Source organism: Spermophilus citellus (genome assembly GCF_964194105.1).
Source record: "Spermophilus citellus genome assembly, chromosome: 4".
Lineage (NCBI taxonomy): Eukaryota > Metazoa > Chordata > Mammalia > Rodentia > Sciuridae > Spermophilus > Spermophilus citellus.
The window spans coordinates 220,633,792-220,654,545 of NC_138185.1; the positions used below are offsets into that span (position 1 = coordinate 220,633,792).

At 45.4% G+C, this 20,754-nt stretch overlaps 1 pseudogene across 1 annotated transcript; it reads left to right on the forward strand.

The window, feature by feature from the left end:
- Positions 1-11,505: 11,505 nt before the first annotated feature.
- On the forward strand, positions 11,506-14,644 carry LOC308648313 (GTP-binding protein Rheb-like; annotated as a pseudogene). Its single transcript has 2 exons — positions 11,506-11,565; positions 14,158-14,644. The product of its transcript is annotated as a GTP-binding protein Rheb-like (transcript).
- Positions 14,645-20,754: the final 6,110 nt, after the last annotated feature.

The window sequence follows — 20,754 nt, forward strand, 5'->3', positions numbered from 1 at the left end:
ACAACCCTCCAGTCCAGGAATGGGCTTGGAGGTTTTTTCTTTTATTTTTATCATTTTCCTGCTTTGTCCCCCAGACTTGATTCAAGGGTGGGCCTGGTTACCCAGAGTCCATCGGGCATGGAAGGAACGGCTCCTGGGGAACTGTCTAGTCCTCCCAGCTGAGGGACAAGGGACGAGAACCCCAACATGTCAGAGAGTGAGTTCAAACTCTTCTTGGGCTTGGTTCCCTCTCTTCTCTCACAGTTGTGTTCCTACTGTCTGCCACACTTCAGCACTTCAGGGACCTGCAGCCTCATGAAGACCCTCCTCCCTATGCAGGGCTCAGGAAAAGGACCTATGTTGTTCAAGCCCCCAAAGAGCAAAGACCTTAGAAACTATGAAATAAACCACAGACTGGATCCTAACTGACCCTCAGTGGTAGGCAGGTTCAAACAGCAAAACGGACTTTAACAACTAAACTGGTGCTATAGCCATCAATCCCAGATGTGAGTTAGAACTTGCAGATTCTGTCTAACTAAATCCACTGCCTATTACAACAGCGAAAATGAGCATTCTGTTAAATTAAATCTAAAAGCTAAAATTTTAGAGGTAACCATGTATTCATAGTAGTTCAATGATTAAATTATAACTTCATCAGGGGAAAAAACCTAAAAAGCAAGTATACTTCATCCATCCAATAGAAAGAAAGAAACAAATGGGAAATAGAAATTGTAAGTAAATTCAAATACATCATTACAATAAATGTAAATGAACTTGGCAGACAAAAAGATAAATTGTCATCTGGGGGAGAGAAAGGAAGAGAGAGGTAGAAACATAATTAATTATAAATTAATTATTAAATCTTAAAGTAAAGAGTGGGGAAATATTTATCAAGTAAAAACTGAACAAAAGAAAGCTAGCTATTTTAATATTGGGGGAAAACTGAAGACCAAACTTATTATATGAAACAAAAATGCATCAAGAAGGTATTACAATACAGAACTTCTAGATATGAAATTATTTATCCTCAATTTATGTAAGAGAGATGACAGAATTGCAATAAAAAAAGTTAAGAAACTCACCATATTAATGGGAACTACTAACTCAGTAATTGTTGTCTCAAAAACAAAATAGTAAAGAACTGGAATAGTTGAACAAAATAATTACTTGGTGTGAAATTCATAAAACATAATATCTCCTAAATTAGAGATGAAATGCTCATCTCAAGCATGCCTGGAGAATACACAAATATCGACCATTTCCTGGACCACTGATCCCAGGTGTTTGCCAGGGTATGGATCAAAGGAATCTTTCATGTTCTCACAGTTCATGACTCTGTTGGTTCGGCTAATTTGGAGAACAATTTGGCAACACCTAATAAAATGAGAAAAGCATATGCTCTCCAATCAACACTTCAACTTTTAGAAGATTCCTACTCAATCTGCAAGTGCTCATGTGGTAGAATCGTCTTGCAGCACTGTTTGAAACCATGAAAACCTGGGAGTACTCTAGCTGTCCCTCAACCAGGGATCAGTCAGATAAGTTGAGCGATATCATTCAAGGTAATATCATCAAGCTGCTAAAATTAATGCACTAGAGCTTTATAATTGATCTAAAAACCATCTCGGTACAAATTCCCTTCCCCAAACCCTTCAAGGCCAGAAATCTTTCAGAATATAGTTATTTTATTTTAAATTTCAGGGAGGCATTTATTTATATTTTGGTAACACTCTCAGCAGAAGTGAGACCAACACTACAAAACCAAGCATATTAATATTTCTGAAGAAAAAAATATGACAATTCACCTTAGTGGATTAAATCAAAGTCATTGATAGACTCCCATTGATTCAGGGCATGATTTACCTCCTCGTGGATCAGATTGGGTTGGCCTTTTTCCACATACACTATAGAAAAGAAGTTTGGTTTCAGAACTTTGGGTGTCAGAATCTTAATTAGAAGATTGCAGACTTATTTTGGTGAAAAAATAATAATTTTTGCAAAAAATATAGAAGTACATGTAGTATGATAGTATACACACACACACACACACACATTCAGCAGTGCAATATATTTTGTGGTGACATGCATATTTTATAAAAGTTGCTCAAGGGACCGATGATTATCAAGTTGAGTGCATTGCTTATTTCTGGGGAGGGGAGGAAATGGGATCAATGAGGGGAACAGGAGGTTTTGATTGTGTCTGTGATGTGTTCTTGCTGTTTAAATTAAAAGATGGAGAAAGGGGTCATCTTACAAACTCCACCACTTAAAGGAACAGAAGCACATAAGTGGGTGGGAAAAGTGGGAAAGGCTATTCCAAGCAGGGAAGACAGTCTGCCCATGCCCACTCCAGATGCCAGCAGAGAATAAGCTAGGACCACAGGTGCCACCTGGCTTGAAACAGGATGCTTGTTACTGGGCAGATGAGGGGCCAAGAGGTTGCAGATGTAGAGGAAGATGTTGGTACTAATCCTGAAGGCAGCAGGGAGCCAGGAGCTGGCAGGACTGCATGTGTGACCTCTGACCTCAACTTGGAATCCTCCTGCCTCAGCCTCCCGAGGCACTTGGATAATATTCCTCCAGTTTAATAGGAGAAAAACCAAACCTTGAAGGTCATATCTGTTGCTCAGAGCTACCAAGTGGGGAGAAGTCCTAAGGATCTTCTGAAGTGATCCATGCCGACACTTGTCCCAAGAGGGTGATGAAGAAGTCATTAGGGCTGTCTTTGAGACACTTTGCAAGATGGCCAAGTAAGATGGTATATCCCCTGACTCCACTCCTGCACCAAAGAAGTGACATAAAGATTCAATTTTAGAAAGTCTGTACAGGGATCCAAGCAATAAGCAAGGCCTTCTGCAGTACCTTCCCGGGTGGGAACGTGACCGGACTAGAGCAGCAGGGCGTCTTGGGCGTGATGGAATCTGACCTCCCCCCTTACTCAAAGGGAAAGCCCTACTCAGAGGGAAGATGTACGGAGCCAGAGAAGGTGCAGGAAGAGAGGGGCCAACCTGGGTTTAGAAAGTGGGATTTCTGGATTCTAAGTTCACGGTCACTGACCGGTTTTCCTTCCCTGTGAAGAGAAGGTAAAGACCACATCAATGAAATATGGAAAAATTAGAAAATAAAACAGTATCAGAGGCGTTTAAAGAAAGGGTATTATAAGAACAGGAGAGAGGACCCCTGGCTCAGTTAATAGATCTCAGGTTTGGGCTTTGTGGAAGCGATCACGTGTGTGCACTAAGACAAACAGAAGCTGCATGTGTGGAAAGGGCAGACCCCAGGGGCCTGAAATAGATTCTTCTGGAAGCTTTCTTGAAAACAATGAAGTTGGACCTCCTCCATTTAAGCATGGAAGGTGTCTGAGATATGGATTACACGTGTTAGAGATAAAGTGCTTGCCTTCGAAATCGATTCAGTTGAAGTTCTAGATCAATCATGAGCAACTGACAGATTATGAAGCTTTGATCTTGGCTGCCAGTTTCCCTTCAAGAGCCTAGAAGTGTGAGCTTAATTAACACACACATGGTCAGCTCAGTGCCCCCATTAAACAGCTCAGAAACGAGCTTTCCTATTCCTAAAAACCCAATTTTACCAACTTGCAGGGTTGCAATGCACCTCAGAGCTGTATAGCAACAAGCAAGCTCTTTTGCTGTGCTTTCCCAGGTGGAAATATCACAGGAAGTCAACTCTTACACCTGGACAAGAAGCGGCTTCTTATTAAAAGATGTTAATCATCTATTTTAGGTCAGATCAGGAAATCTAAGGAGGGCAGAGATTCTCAGCTCCTGCTTATTCTGCACTCTGGGGCCTCTATGCATCCACCTTAGTGGAGGGACCAGAGATTGTCAACATCCTCAACCCACAAAGTTCACATAGCTCATGAGGGACCTGTGGCATACAGGGAAGGTACAGTTGGAGAAGTACCCTGTATCCCAGGGTGCAAAAATGGGATGTGTCAGTACTTCTCAAGCACCTTCTTACTCAGTGCCAATGGTCAGCTACCGGCCAGGGCCACCTCTGTCTCTGCTGTTCTTTCTGTGGCCACCCTCACTACCCAGCTCACGGTTCCTCCCCCCATGCCTGGCTGCCGTGCAGGACAAGCACCTGGAGTCCCCTACTGGTTATATTTGAAGAGAGACTCCTGTGGGCTCTTGTGCACTCTGAAGGCCCTCTCAGCTAACCACGATGGCAAGCAGCAGATGCCCCAAGATGACCCAACATTCCCTTCAGCCAAAAGCAAGTTTCCAGGAAAAAATGGTCCCTTCCCCTGAGCCTGCTGCAGAATGTCAAACAGTGCCACATCCCAGCAGTCGTCAGTTTCAAAAAGACCAGCAATCTCGTTCATCCGAAGGCCTGAGAAAATAATTTAAGTCACACATCCCTACATCCCTAATAATGAAGAGATATTAAGCCTTTCCTCTGGGGAGTATTATAAATAATATCTTTTTGTTTACTCAGTTGTACAAAAACATGTTCAAACCATGAAGTTTTAATATCTGTGTTGAGCAAAGGTTATTGCCATGGCATAATATCGAGTTGATATATGAAACAAACACACTTCTATGTGTACTCTCTTCTTTAGCATCCAAGATCTAAATATTTCTCTCCTGTCTTCCATAAGACTGTGTGTTTTTACCCTGATTTGATTATCATTTTTGAATGGCTAAGATATTAATTTGCTGGCTTCAGAAACAGCAAAACTCCAGGATGATTGAGATTCTGCATGTGTTTTAGACAGGGTTGAGATGTGAATGCCCTGCGTGGATGACACTTTGAACGTGTCTGTGATCTTCTTACAACTGGATTTTGAGATTTCTTGAAACCATCTGTTGAAAGCAACTGGGTGTATGGATTCCATCTTTTTTGGACACAACAGTTTAAATAAGGAGGGAAGAAAGAATGTGGGGAGAGCTGGCTTCAAGGACTCTCTAATAATTCGTCTCTTCTGCCCTGTGGTTCTATTATGAATGTGGACAAATTTCAAGATGCCTAGGTGTGGTTAGGAGACAACTCTTAAGTGTATTTTTAAAATTTCATGGTCTTCACTGAGGTCATCCCCAACCTTTGTGTCAGAAGTGCCTGCTGAGACAGGTGATGCCACTGTAATCAGCAGGGAAGCGGGAGCTCCCGCGGGGCAGGAGAGAGCAAGCCACCTGAGTGATGGAGAATTGGAGCTGGGGAAGCCAAGGAGGGAGGCAACCTATTCTCAGCCCCTGTGCAGCTGGCTGTACCTAGTAAAGATGGGTGAGTCGGTCCCCCAAGTCCTGAGTTCCGACTCTTGGGTTCCCATGAGCAGAACTAAGGCTCAGACCTCAAGGTAGGTGTGATGTAGATGAACCAAAGCTGTAGTGCATATTGGAGTCCCTCAGCTAAATTAGGAGATGCAATGTGACTTTTCCAGGACCGTGGTCATCAACTCTTACTTTTCTGCGACTTCTGTGTCACCCTGGGCTGGCAAGTCGGAACCAGCCAATCCATCTCAGGTAGACAGAAGAACAGACCATTTCCAAAGCTGCCGATGTCCTAATCCCTGGAACCTGTGACTAGGTTCCCTTTCATGGCAGAAAGGACATGGGGGATGTGATGATGTATAAAGGAATGATATAAAGGAATGATCATAGTTCCAAGAAAGAGGCAGGAGGATCAGAGAAGACTCAGTGGCACGGGGATGGAAGTAGAGAGGGCAGAAGACGTGAAGGTGGAAGCAGAGCAGAGTAATGCCACAGCGGGAAGGGCCGTCGAGGAATGAAAGTGACTCTCAGAGCTAGAAATGACCGGGACATATTCAAAATGCCCCAGTTTGGTTTGAAAACAGTCCCTGGTGCCAACATCCTGATTTCAGGACTTGAGACTGCCTGAATTAAAAGATAGTGGCTTTGTGTTGTTTTAAGACCCTGCATTTGTAGTAATTTGTGACAGCAGCAGCAGGAAACTCATACTTACCTCCTAGATAAGTATGAAGGCTTCTTTCTTCAGACATGAGGTCTGACACAGTGAAAAGAACGGGTTGCTTTTTCTTGGAATTTGACTCTCCCTTTCTCTGACCGGCTGATCTTTGAGTGGCAGATCTCACATGAGAACCATGGTGCACTTCTGCACCAACCTCCAACCCTCTGTGAGGACCGTCTTGTCCTCTGCTGTTCCTGTATTAAGATGATCATCCTGATCTCCCAAAATAACTGATCACCAGGAAAGAACTCTAGAAATCCTTCCCACTAAACTTTTACACTCTTGCCCTGACTATCCTTACCATGACCTGCTCTCCCAACCGTCAGAGCAGATTGATGAAATCTTGGATGGCAGAAGAATTTGCCCTCCCCTGCCCCCGCCTCAAGCTGAAATGGGGGTGGGAGTGCGAGGGAGACCAGGAGAGAAATCACCCCTCTCGGCTTCATGCTTGATGCTCAGCATCCTGGCTGGAAGCCAAAGCATTCAGTTCATAATAACTGGCCGCCATCCAGAGCTTTTTAGAAAAATAAAAAAGAAAGTCAGAAAGAGAATTAAGAAAGGAGAAGAGCAAAGAAAAATAATTCCAAGTGGAAAGAAGACACCCAGGAAAAGAAAACCAGCAAAATCATATTGTTTATTTTTCTTTTTAAAAAAATCAAGAAAAGAAAACAACATATTTTCTAAAACCACCCATTTTAATCATACTCCGCGGTCTGTAATTAAGTGCAAGTGAACATCTTACCTTCCCTGCTTTCTGAAGACTGAATGTAAACATGCTCAGTTTTATGGCGGATGTCTTGAAATTGTAACAACAAAGTAAAACCCACCAAAATGATGTGGAACATGAGCTTTGCTGGTGGAACGCATAGACCAGGATCATATGGGCAATCCGGGTCCCACCGAGCTCAGAAGACACAAAAGCTGACGTGAAGAAGCGAGATTGCAGTGGGAGAGAAGGGGCCACGTGGTGGCAGGGGCATTGGGCAGAGCCTGTGGGCAAGGTGAGCCTCTCTCTTGCAGGCATCATGCTAGAAACCTGGGCTGCATACTCAGCCCGCCAAGGTGCTACAGAAGTGAGCACTGTTCAAGGGAGGATAGTGAAACTTCAAAGGGTCAATGACTTCTCTGTGTCTCAGATTCAGCCAAGGACGTTTGCAGCATCCATACGGTAGTAAGGCCTGCCTCCTTCACCTGCTCTTAGTGTGCACACCTTTGGCACCTCCCAGTCTCTCTCTAGTTTTTAGGCCTTTCAAGAAAAATCTCCCCAGGAAATTCAGAAGTGGCACTTAGAGGCTCTGCTGTGTTAACAAGCCAAAGACCCGCACACTCCAATCGGCATGACTCCAGGGTAGGAGCTAGAATAAGACGCTCCACCTGAAATACCTGGAGTAGCAGGTTCCAAAACTCAGCAATGTCCTCAGCCATGCACAGGTGGGACTGAGGTGGAGAGATGCATTCAGGGAAATGAAGTTAAAAGTGCAAGGGGTGGGGGAGGGACGAGAAGAGCAGGTGAGCAAAGGAGTGCGGTGAGAGCCTATTTGTAATGACGGCAAAATTAATAACAAAAACCAACAGACTCTTGCCTCAGAATTGGTTGTTTGCATTTATGTTAAAGGATATGGAAGTTTTGAGTTTTAAATACCCATATGAAATTATCTTAGGGTTTTAACTCATTGAATTGGTTCAGCTGCATTAACGTGAGTAGTTTAGCATGTAGACATGGTTGGAAGTTGATTTGGAGTGGGGGTCAGTGAGCCATAGCTGGAAAAGCCCCTGATGGGATGTCAGGGAATTAAATATTAGCCTGACCTGCCACCAATACCTCTGCTTCTGCTGTTGGGGCCACAGGCTCCCTACCTATTGATGACTCTGAGAAGGAGTCATGCACACTGGGACACGTGCCGCAGGGGAAGTGGAAGGGGCGGGCAAGCCCTCCTTGAGCAGCCTACCCCTGTGCAAGACAGGTGCCTGCTTTAAACCTGAGAGTGGCCAGTCTGGACCTCAGGCTGTGGAAGGGAGAGGGAGGCGCCAAACACGTCTGTGTGTGGTGCTGCTGCCAACGGGAGGCGTTGGGACATGCGCCGCAATTAAGTATCTCAATTCCTTTCGAGATAAGTACCGGTCAGTGGAGACGGAGGTGGAGGGCAGGGAGATGACCTGCCCCATGGCAGAGACACTATTGCTGGAGACAAAGCTCAAACCCAGAACTGAGTCCAAGGCTTTAAGGGTGACCTTGCCTCAAGTTGGAAAATGAGTTATTCTCCACTCTCAGTTGAAGATGTGAAATGACAGCCAGCTACAAAGCGGGAAGGAGCGACCGTGGTGTCCCTAACAGGCAGAGACGGCAGGCTTTTGGAGTCCGGGAAGCCCTATACTACAGGTCCTTCCACTCAGCACTCTGAGGCCTGGCTCCATGCCTCAGAGGCGAAAATTAGAAGGAGAAAGGGTGGGAAAGGAAGGTGCTGTGTTAAGGATGTTTTTGTTGCCTCCCAAATTCACACTGAAATCTAATCTCCTCCAAAATTCAGATTTTGCCAATGTGACAGCATTACAAGGAGGACTTTCCGTAGACAATGAGAGCTGCTTTCTCACTAATACCACTAGGACGGCTTGCTGCTGGCCCTTCTGCCTTGTGGGACCAGTGGGAAGACCCTCAGCAGATCAGATGCCGGTGCCTGGACCTCCGGCTCCCAGCCTCCAGAACTGTGAGAGCGAGTTTCTGCTCTTCATCCATCACCCAGACTCAGGCATCCTGTTACAGTAGCACAAAACGGACTAAGATAGGACAAGAAAGGAGAAGAGGGGGGCTGGGAAGCAGTGAAGAGGGATAGATGAGGGAACCAGAGCCAAGTCACAGAGACTGGAAAAGCTGAGAAGGATGTCAACAGAAGAGGAGGGGACAGGAGATGGGAAGGAGAAGGAGAAAAGAAAGAGAATACGGAGGAAAGAGAGAGCTCACTGAGCTGGGCTGGCATCAGGACGGACTCTATTCAGGTGGCAGGAAGAGGCTGGTGGACAGACATGGGCAGGGGGCCTGGGTGGGTGGACAGGTGAGGGTGGCCCACCAGCCTGAGCTCCAGATCCAGTGTGGCCACTCTGAAGAGCCTCTTGACAACTCGCTTGTGTGGCGGGTCTATCACTCAGGTTGGTTCCATTATTAATGAGCAAAACTGCAATGACCCCATCCTTCCACTCCCTTTCCTTGAACGTGCCCAGTTATAAATTAGCCATCTCCATTATTAATTTTTCCTGGGTGACTCATGCTTCAGGAACTCGGCGTCAGCCCAGGTCTGGGAGAGTTCGATTTCTGTGGTCCCCTGTTCCCCTGTGTTCCGCTCTGAGTTCACACTCTAGAGCTGATGGAAGTGGCTGTGACGGGGATCGATGACATCTGCATGCCCACAAATCACAGCGGAGAAGCCATCCCCCCACCCTGACCCCCGGCTCATCTTCGTACCATGGGAAAGTAGGCTGGGGTAAGAATTCCATCTATTTTTCTTCCTGGTTATGAAACCGGGCAAGCAGTCCCATGTCAAGCCTTCTTGAAATATATTTGTAAAGGACTGGTGCCCACTATTTGCTCCTGCATTCTTGAACCAACAAGGTATTTCATTTTCATTTTTTTTAATCATATTCTTTTTTTATTAGTTGTTCAAAAGGTTACATAGCTCTTGACATATCATATTTCATACATTTGATTCAAGTGGGTTATGAACTCCCATTTTTCCCCCATATACAGATTGTAGAACCACACCGGTTACACATCCACGTTTTTACATACTGCCATACTATTGTCTGTTGTATTCTGCTGTCTTTCCTATCCTCTACTATCCCCCCTCCCCTCCCCTCCCCTCCCATCTTCTCTCTCTACCCCATCTACTGTACTTCATTTCTCTCCCTTGTTTTCCCCCCCTTTCCCTTCACCTCCTCTTATATGTAATTTTGTATAACGATAAAGGTCTCCTTCCATTTCCATGCTTTGACATTCATTCCTTGGGGGATGGGGATTATCATCAGGATAAAGAGAAAGTGAAAGTCAGACCTCTGGTCTGAGAAAACAAAACAAAACTGAACTATAAAATTGAATAAGCCATGATTGGGGTATGAGGGTGTCCTAAGGGAAACTTTATTTAAAATACTGGAAGTACTTTTACCATACAGAAATCCAGGGTCATTTTGTGACTTAATGTGTGATTCTGGGGTTTGGGATTAGTCTGATGAAAATATAGACCTGTGGGAATACAAATGACTTGGAGACAAACTTCAAGAACCATTGTTGCCTCAGTTTAAAAACTGAGTTACTTCCAGAGAAGCTGGAGATCTGAAGCATGTCCCTTGCAGTTTCCAGGTTGGCGTGGGGTGTGGAAATCAGGACACTCAAGGCCTAGGATTCTTGGGCTCACGTGTAGCTCCTGGAATGGAAGGTGAAGGCCCAGGCCTCATTCCAGAGAGTGGACAATAGTGGGCTAGACCCACCTGGGAGCTGCCTGCCTCACCCCTCCCTTCCCGAGTCGCCCTCTCTGTCGATGCCCCCCGCAGATGTGCACTCCAGCTCCTCACCCTGGAACTCTTTCATTATTCACACTTGGTGAACCACAATCTGTCCTTCCAAGTCCACCACGAACACCGCCTTCTCTGACTGGGATTGGTTCTTTCTATTTAGGCCAGATGGATTTGCCACCCCAGAGCCAGGGCAGGGGCAGATGCTAGAGCCGCCCACAGGCCCCTCACCTAGGGCTGGAGGGTTCCAGAGCCTGGGGTGTCTCGGGGCACCTAGAAGAAGCCAGGGAACCCGTCACCTTCCCCTTGTTAGCTCTGGCTCCTGGGCAAAGACCTGTCCTCTCCTCCCTATTTTCTTCAGGGTCAGAACATCGCCTGACAAGACATTTTTATTTATTAAATCAAGTTGGCTTTGCTTTTCCTCGTTTGTCTTCTTATCTGGTTTGGTTTGTGCCAGGAGGGCTCATCAGATCAATTAAAGATGTCACTGGGGGATCAGGGGGCAACACCCGCAAACACATCATTACTCCCCCAGAATTTTTGATGCAAATTCCATTTAGTGCATAAAATCTAACAAGGAGTATGAATAGATTTATCAGCTGCAACTGTTTTTCAAAATAATGTAAACGATCTGGGTGGGAGGACTCTTGTGAAAGAACTCAGCCCCAGTATCCTGGACATTCTATCCTGTCCATTCAGTTCCAAAGGCCAAATGCTAGTCACAGTTTTCTGGCCATAAATCGAGTGCTTTCCCCGTGGAAGTGGCAATTCCAGTGGTGCTCGGTACACACTGCCTGGTGTGACATCCCAGCGAGATCACATTTTCACACTTACCCATCTGCTGCCACCTGCCTCTCCAAGAGCCACTCAGTCACACTCTTTAAATGTCCTGGCTGCTGCAGGAATTCATTTTGAAAGTGATGTCGGAACAAAAGATGAGTGAACCCCGTCTCCCAAGACTGGTCATTTCTTTGTTTCCTTCCGTTTCAGTAATTATGACCTGGGCATTGCCTATACATCCAGGGTCTCCAGGTGAGCACCTCTGGGTCCTCTGGGAAAACTCCACTCACCGCGGGGATGTCGGACACACTGGCCTCAGCATTTGGGCTCTCAGAGGACAATGACAGCCTCATCAGAGTAGGAGACAAAGCATCCGGCAGAACAAAGTGTTGGTCTGACTCTGCCACAGCCTGCTCTGAGGCCTCAGACAAGTCATTTCCCAGCTCAGGAAGAGAGACTGTTGGATCAAGAGGACAGGAGGAAAGCGTGGGGCTTCCAGGAAGTGCCCTGGATGACTTCCTGCCATCGTTTTGCTATCAGAGCACAGGTTCAAGGTTACATGGGACTCCATCTCTGTGTCACAAATATTCTTGGGGCCACATTTCACCCATTACCCCATTATAGAAATTAAATGCAGCCTGTGATCAGAAAGCCAGTCTTCTTTCTTCCCAGTAGAGAAGCAGCTCCCAGCACTACCAGGGACAAGAGGTGAGGGAAACAGAACAACTGGAACCCAACTACTGTGGCCCTGGGCTAAGCCGGATCCATCCATGTCCTGATTCAGCAACAACCTAGGCGAGTTTGGTCTACTTGGCACTTATAAGGTGGAACCAAAAGTCACAAAACAAGAGGGGAAGAGAGAACCCAGGATTGCCAGCCACCAAACCCCAGCACCTCCCTGCTTGCCAGCATCCCACCGGCATCCAATCCCTGCTCACAAATGAGGGTGCTGCCTGGAACTTGGAAGACTTTTGATACATATTTACAAAAGGTGGATAAAGACTGTTCCTCGAAACAAACTGGAAACCTCATTCAACCTCATTGCTTTCCAAGGACCTGAGTTGGTTCAGCTCACAGGGTTCTTTGGGGAACACAGTCTGAATAGGTGCTGTCCCCTCAAAAGGCTAAAGGAGGAATTTAAGTGCAACTTTGATTCTAAGGAACAGCTGTGTGGACCTGGGAGAGCTGTTCACCTCCATGGGTGCTGCTTCCTACATGACAAGGTGGGCACCGGTCTGAGTGCCTGTGTGTCCCGAAATTCATATGTTGACACTTAATTTCCAATCATATTTGGAGGCAGGGTCCTTGGGAGGTGATCAGTCATGAGATGAAGGCTCATGAATAGAACAAATATCCTTATAGAAAAGAGACTCTAGAGGGCTGCCCTGCTTCTTATACCCAGAAGGACACATCCCATGTCACCATCTATGAACCAGGAAATGGGCCCCCTCTAGTCACAGAACCTATAGGTCCCTTGATCTTGAGCTTCTCAGCCTCCTGAACCTCCTGAACAAATTTCTGTTAGTAAGATACTGGTCTCTGGTATTTTATTGTAGCATCCTGAACACACTAAGACAATGGTCATAGTAAGACCTAGTCAGATTCACTGGACCATTTAGGGAAAACATGATAGTGCTTGCCATAATAAACACAGCAAATGTTGATTAAGTAGCATGGTGTTATTGTTTCATAGGACACATAGCATTAGTAGAGGAATATTCACAGACACTGCCACTCTGCGACTACCACCCAAGAATCCAAGCAGCACCCCTCACCCATTTCCTTCTTCCTGTAGGAAGATTCTTCCCAGTCAAGGACAAGTGTATATATAGGAGCCAAGAGATCTGTAGGAGTGGGAAGGAAATAAAGAGCCTCATGTCAAGGGACGGCAAGCTGGATGTTTCCATTGTCTATCCCACAGGGGTGTGTTGAAGAGGGTTGGCATGGTACCAGCAGCAGGCCAGGAGGGTGGGAATGAGAGACAAGGGGCATGCTGGTGAATGTTCCCGTGGACTCTAATTGGAGAAGAAAAGAATATACAGTGGAAATCCTTTTTGTCACATCTGAGTTCTTGTACATAGACGCCACCGTGAGTTCTGTGTGCCCATTCCAACTAAGAGTCACGGCAATTCCCCTTGTCTCCATGACATGAGGGTTTCTAGCAACACTGATGGTGCATCCTGACTTTTGTACCTAGGGGTGGAGGGCTCTACTTCACAGGTAGCAATTCTCCTCTGTCTTTGTCCAAAGAGAGAACAAGACAGATCAATTGACGCAAAGAAAAATTCTTCCATAGCTACAGATTAATAGCAATAGGCTCATTCAGTCTAGAAAAATAAGTCATGCTAAGTTGAGACCCCCACCCCCAAAGGCTCCCCTGCACTCAGTGACTCACAGAGTGCCACTGACTGGCTGGGGACTCGTGGCTGGAGGGAGGGTTGGCTCCGTGGAACCTTAAGGAAACACATCTTTGTAAACAACATCTGGACAACGTGAAAGAAAGACAGGAATATGGTCGGGCATCACGCTTGCAGTGACAGACTGCATCTGTAATAAGAAGACTCTTAATTAGAAAAGTAATTTGTAAGAGACATTAACGGAATGTGAATATTCAACTTTGACCAGCACACTTGGGTCGAAAAATCTAGGCTCTGTCAGATGTGAACGGAGGCCACAGCTCGATGCCCCGTCCTGTCCGTGAGTTCCTAGTGTGTACGCATACTAACTGCACTGATGAGAAAAATGATTCAGAACATTTGCAAGCACTTCAGAGTTTGTGTCTGCCACCCCCACACCCCAGCAGGAGGCTAATCAGGAAATGAAGACAGGGCCTGCATCCTTCTCCAGACTGTGAGGAATGAGCCTCCATGGTACCATTGCCTGGGCAGACTGGGCTGTCCAGTCACCACTGGGTGAGAACTGGGTAAATAAAGAGCTGTGGAAGGGAAGTCCCAATTGATGATTCAGTTTGTCCAAAGCTAATTTGTTGACTCTTATGATCCATCCAACAGAAATCACTTTCACAAAGTTGATCACAGTGAATGGACAAGAATATCATCTTCAACTTGTAGACACAGCTGGGCAAAATGAACATTCCATATCTTCTCAGACATACTCCATAGATGTTAAGGGTTATCTTCTTGTGCATTTTGTTACAGCAATCAAAAGTTTTGAAGTGATTAAAGTCATCCAATGACAAGTTGTCCAATGTGGTGGGGAAGGGGCAAATGCCTATTAGTTGGTGGGAAATCAAAGAGCCCTGCATGGGGAAAGGCCTATGAGTTCGGAAGGAGGGAAGGCTTTGGCAGCATCTTGGGATGGAGCTCTTTGGGTATCTTCTGCTAGGGAAAACCAGACGGCTGCTGATGTTTTCAGAAGGATAATTTTGGAGGAAGAAAAAATTGATGGGACAGTGTCCCAAGGAAAGTCTTCGTGATCTGTGATGTAATAATTCTACTGCAAAACCTGAGGACATGGAGAATATATTCTACCCGAAGAAGCAGATTGCCCATTGTTATTTAAGATGAACAATGCTTCTTTTTCCTTCTGTTAACCTGAAAGATGTCATTTGGGTCAGAATCCCCCACTGCTGCCAGAGTATGTTAAACTCTGACTCTGTCCAAATGAGTTCACTTCCACATTCAAAACTCAAGCAAAATTATACCTTCCAATATGGTGTGACCAAGGCTGTTCTCAGAACATTCCATGTTTTCTTCAGGGAAACAACTCTCCTTGCTGTGGCACTCCTGCTCAGTTGATTTGTGTAATATTTAATTAAACCACACAATTTACTCCAAGGACAATTGCTTTTGAGGACAAGTGGTCACTGAGGCTTAAGGTTTCCGATGCACTTTGAGGGAGCGGCCTGGCAGAGGGCAGCATGGGCAATGCCACTCAATCACAGGGGATGCCAGCAATGGAACCCGCTGGCTGACGTGGCCAGCCAGCTAACTGCGGGCCACCGAGAGCAGCTGTGGACATGGAGGGCAGGGGCAGTACTAAATAGTAGCTTAATGTTTAATCTCACAGTAACCTGAAGCTCAGTCCCAAGAAAAAATTCCCTGAGAGCTGGAAGACAGGCAAGAGGAGACGAGTGGCTTTCATCTTACGTCGTTAAATGCACAGAAAGGGCAAGAGAGAGGTAGTTATTTTCCAGAAGAAAAGTTCAATATGGGTGTTAAGATCCATGGGTGGCCCTGTGGAATTTACAAAATGCCTATCCAAAAGAAGGAAAAATGACTAAGAAAAAAAAGGGGGGGAAACTAATAGGAGGAAAGACAAAGTAAGCCCAACAAAGAATATGACGTCTATCAAATATATATTAGTGCAACGAAAGGAGCAACTTAGGCTCAGTATTTAGAAACCAAGTGGGGCATGGCAGCACACACGTATCATCCAGCAATTTCAGAGGTTGAGCAGGAAGGTCACAAGCCATCCTCAGCAAGTTAGTGAGACCCTGTCCCAAAATTGAAAAAATGAAAAAGACTGGGAATGTGCTCCGTGGTAAAGCTCCTCTGGGTTTAATCCTAGTATAAATAAATAAATAAATAAATAAATAAATAAATAAATAAATAAATAAATAAAAAATAAATAAATAAATAAATAAATAAATAAATAAATAAAGTAAAAGACAGACAGAGTGACCAAGATCTGATACCTCATTTAGTCTAGCCATTCCAGGACATGTGTCATAGGGGCCTTTTGGTTATAGAAGGAATTGTACATATTTTTGAGAACCGTCTATGGAATCAGTTTAAAAGTGAAACGATTTGCTTTCAATTATTTCACTAAAGGCAAACAAAGAAGAGTAGATGAAGTAACGGTGGTAAAATGTTGATAATCGTTAAATCTGGGTGACGTAAACATGGGGAGTTCATTACAGCGCCACCTATGTCTGGTGTGTCTGAATGTTTTCATGGAGAAAACTCCTGAGGGGTTCCACTGTAGTTGTGAACGTTCAGGGTGTAGTTTGGATGTGAGGTGTCCTCCAAAATCTCATGTGTGAGTCAGTGCAAGAAGGTGGAGAGGTAGATGGTTGGATTATGAGAGTCTTAACCCAATCCCCCCTCAGGGGATTAGTTGAGTGGTAACTGGAGGTAGGTGGGTGGGGCTGGAGGAGGGCGTGCATTGGGGGTGTAGCTTTGGGGTTTTATTTGTATTTGGCAGGTGGAAACCTCTCCACTTCCCAATGATCACCTGAGCTGCTTCCCTCCACCTCACTCCTCCCTGTGACGTCCTGCCTCACCTCAAGTCCCAAGGAATGGAGCCAGCGATCTATGGATTGAGACCTCTGAAACCCTGAGCCCGCAAATAAACTCTTCCTCCTCTACAATTGCTCTGGTTGGTCTTTTAGTCACAGCAGTGAAAAAGCTGACTAAAACAATTTGAAAGTAGATTCATAGATAAAGCACATATTGGGGGGGGGGCGGAGAACAAAAATAAATGAGCTGAGTGTTCAACTCTACCAGCTGCTTTGGTCAGCTTTATAAAATTCACCATTTAAAAGTATTATCTTGAGAAAATGCATACAGTCATGTGAGCACCACCAAAATCATGATACTGAACATGGAAGAATCAATATTGAAAAGATGTTGATCATCTCTCATTTAATATATAAACTAATAGTTTAATGCAATTCAATTAAAATTCCAGTAGTGTTTTTCAGGGTATATGAAAAATCAATTTCAAATTCGACAAGATGAGTAAACTTGCAAAGTAAACAATACAAATTCCAAAATATTTAAAAATATGTGAATTGTCCCCACCAGACATTAAGAGGTAACATATGTTTTAAAAATTTCAATGGCAGAGTATCGCATGGTCAGTGATGAATTTAAGACTACACCAGGAGGAGACATACAGACACAGACACTTACGTAGAGGGCTGCTCAGCATGCCACAGAGGAAGGACAAGTGATATAGGCACAGAAGAGACACAGAGAAAACAAGACAGAACAAAATAAAACAAAAGCCAGCAAAGAATATGACATTGATATATTCAAATATATACTGAGTGCAATAAAAGGAACAGGCTAGACTCGGTAATGAGAGAGAGACCAAACTGGGTGACCTCCCTGTAGGTCACCCCCTTTTTCTCCTGGGCACACAGGGAGGCTTCACTCTCCATTTTTCCTTGTGTCTAGAGACCAGTCAGTGGGATGTAGATGGAAGAGATGGGTGGCATTTTCAGGTCGGACAACTAACATGTTCTCAGGTATCTTTCACATTTTCTTTACCCTGTGTGATTAGATGTGAAGGAGTCCAAGAGGGTGGGATTCAAAATGGAAGGAGCCAGATCTCTATCTCCTGGCAAAGCAGGGGTGTTGACCAGAAATATAAGCTGATCATCAAACTATAAGTCAAAGGGAAACAGGATTGTCACAGATTAGCCTTGAACTCCTAATTAATAACAGACCGGGGAACAATGGACATGCAATGTGTGGCATAGGGGAAATGAGTATCCACCATAAAGACAAAGATGCAAATCACTTAATATTATGCTCCTTACCAGAGAGAAAAATAAATTCAAGAAGCAATGAATATCCAGCAACTTAAAAATACACTTAGAATTATAAGAAAGTACTATAGAAACATGTTTTGTGATTTTGGAATTGAGAGTGTTTTTTTTTTTAAACCACTGCATGATGGAATAAAACAATAATAATCTTAAGGGGGAAAAATGACAGATTTTATTTCATCAAACTCCTAAAAAGAAATCTTAAGCCAAAAAGCTCAGTGAACAGAATATAAGGTATACTTCCTACTAGGGAAGATAAAGTAATCACAATGTATAAAATGGTATCATGATTCAAAATATATAAAGCATATCTGCAAATTAATATGGAGAAGTCAAGCCATAAAAAAGAAAACAAGTGAAGATTATAAGTATTAGAGGAAATTCCAATGGCATAAATTGATGAAAAGATGCTCAAGTTCTGTAGTAATCAGGAAATGTAAATTATACAGGACTGAGATTCCATTTATCATGTGTCAGATTAGAACAATTTGATGATTCGAAGTATTGGGGGACTTGCCCACCTTGGATGGGAGTGCACAGGGTTGGAGACGTCTTGGAGCTCTGTTCAACATTATCTGGGAGAGAAGAGCACGGTGAGGGTGTCCCCAGAGCAACACCAGCAGGTGAGCATGCTGAACCAGGCAAGGTGTGCAGGCCTCAGAGTCCACCGAGCAGAGATCAGATAAGCTCCAGTCTATCAATGTGGGAAGGGCTAAAGACCACATGGTATTTCAGAGGGTGATTACCCCTTAAAGAAGCAAAGTAGACCTCCAAGGAGGTCCAGCAGGTGTCTTTACCAAGAGACTGTCCAATGGCTCTCTGTTCACTGAATTCAGTGACCCCTGGAGGGCCCACAGTGTGCAGGGGAGAATCGGAGATCTGCTGATCATCAGAATAAATTCTTGCCTGGTGTTATGGCTTAGGTCTTAGGTGTCTCCCCAAAGCTCATATGGGAAACAATGGAAGAAAGCTTAGAGGATAAATGATTGGATTGTCAGAGTCTTAACCGATGGGCACATTAATCCCTTGATGGGATTAACTAAGTGGTGGCTGAAAGTGGGTAGGGTGTGGCTGGAGGAGGTGGGCACTGGGAGGGAGGGGCTTTGGGGTAGATATTTTGATTCTGGTGAGTGAAACTCTCTCTGCTTTCTCATCATGAGGTGAGCCACTTCCCCCCACCACACTCTCTGCCCCGATGTCCTGCCTCACCTTGAGCCCCGAGAAGTGGAGCCAGCTAAGGATTACGTCCTCTGAAACTGTGAGCCCCAAATAAACTTTTCCTTCTTAAAATGGTTCCTGTCAGGTCTTTCAGTCACAGCCGTGAAAAGGCTGTCCGAAGTACCTGGGACGTAGCTCCACCCATGATGCAGAGCCTTCTTTCCTGGTCAGACCCGAGTGGTGGAAGCAGAGGACAACACATTATCCATGTGGTGAAGAGATTTTATCATTTAATAATCAAACTCTTAATTAAGAACAAGTAATTCATACAAGGCAGTTAAGTAGGTTTATTCAATACCCATGGCATTTAAATAGAGGATAAAACAGCATTTCTCCTCCCCAAACATATTTCCTTAAGATAGGGGTCTTAGACAAGCAAATGTGATTTTTTTACTTAGTTGACAGAGTTAATAATCCCTAGGCTGGATACTACCGTTAGACCAGGCTGATTGTAAGTATATCCTTGGGAAAAATATTTTTAAGGAATTGTTTGGTCAAAAAAATATTTATTTAGGATTGCATCTGTCTCAGGCACAGAGCTGCACACCAGTTATTCCGGCATGAGGGACAGCCCTAGAGCATGCCACCACCCTCAGGGAACCTACATGCTAGTGGGCCTGAGACTCACATGGGCAGAATGATGGCAGGAGGAGCAGAAGACGCAACCCGGCCATGGGTCATGGTGATGTACTGCAGGGAGGCTGCTTGACCAAAATGCCTGTCCAGGGAGCGGCTCAGTAAGAAGAGAACTGCAAGGCAAGGTGCAGCCTGCAGAAGCACCCAGGGGAGAACCCGCCTGGCTGTCTAGAGCTCAGGGTGCCCTGAGGCGCGTGGGCCTGGATGGAGCTGCAGTGGAGGACCTTGGATTTTCCTCTTAAGTTAGTGTGAACCATTGGGGTGCTTTCTACATTTTAATGAATCACAGAGTCTAGGGTTATCCTGGCTCTCAGGAGAATGGACAGGCAAGTCCAGGTGGATTCAGGAAGCCTGGCAGGGGCAGAGGTGTGGACCACCAGCAGGCAGCATGCAGGGGAGTTTGGAGCTGTTGGGGTGCAGAAGTCCTTGGGAGTTGCTGAAGATCTATATCTGGGAGATATCAACTCATCCACTCTATTTAAATCCAAGAAAAAGGATAAGAAAACCCAGAGGCAGAACAGAGATTGAGGGAGAAGACCCAGAAGCCATCCCCAGGTGTCACCCCATCAAAGGTTGAGAAGCTTTCCCACAGGGCAGGATTCCCGATTCTCAGAGATAATGCTGCTCTACCAGGGAACCCCAGGAGGAGGCATCTACAGCTCTGCTGGCTGGGCCCCCCTGTTTTCGCCTGCCCTCTTCCCCTGGCTTCTCGGCCACCTCACCATGGTCCCCACGGGGCCTGCCTGCCTGTGTGCCCGTGAGCTCAGATGCTGCTTCTCTCCTCCCCATCACGTTGATTGGCCTCCAGGCAGTGCCTGTCTCAACCTTGGCTGGAGGCTGTGTGTCTCAGTCTGTGTAGGCTGCTGTAACAAAATGCCAGGGACACTCAGGCCTTATGTTCTGGAGGCCTGTTATCCAGGACCACCAGGCCCAGCGAGGCTGGCATCCTGGCCCCAGCCTTCAGGCTGCACCTCTATCGCAGAGGTGGGGCTCGCTCTCCTGTCTCTTCTGAAGACAAGAACGAGCCACTAATCCCATCACAGGGGCCCCATCCTCATTACCTCATTAAACCTTCTCACCTTCCCAAACCCCAGCTCCTCAGACCATCACTGAGGGGTCCGAGGCTTCAACATAGGAATTTTGAGGGGACACAAAAACTGAGTCAGCTGCATGTC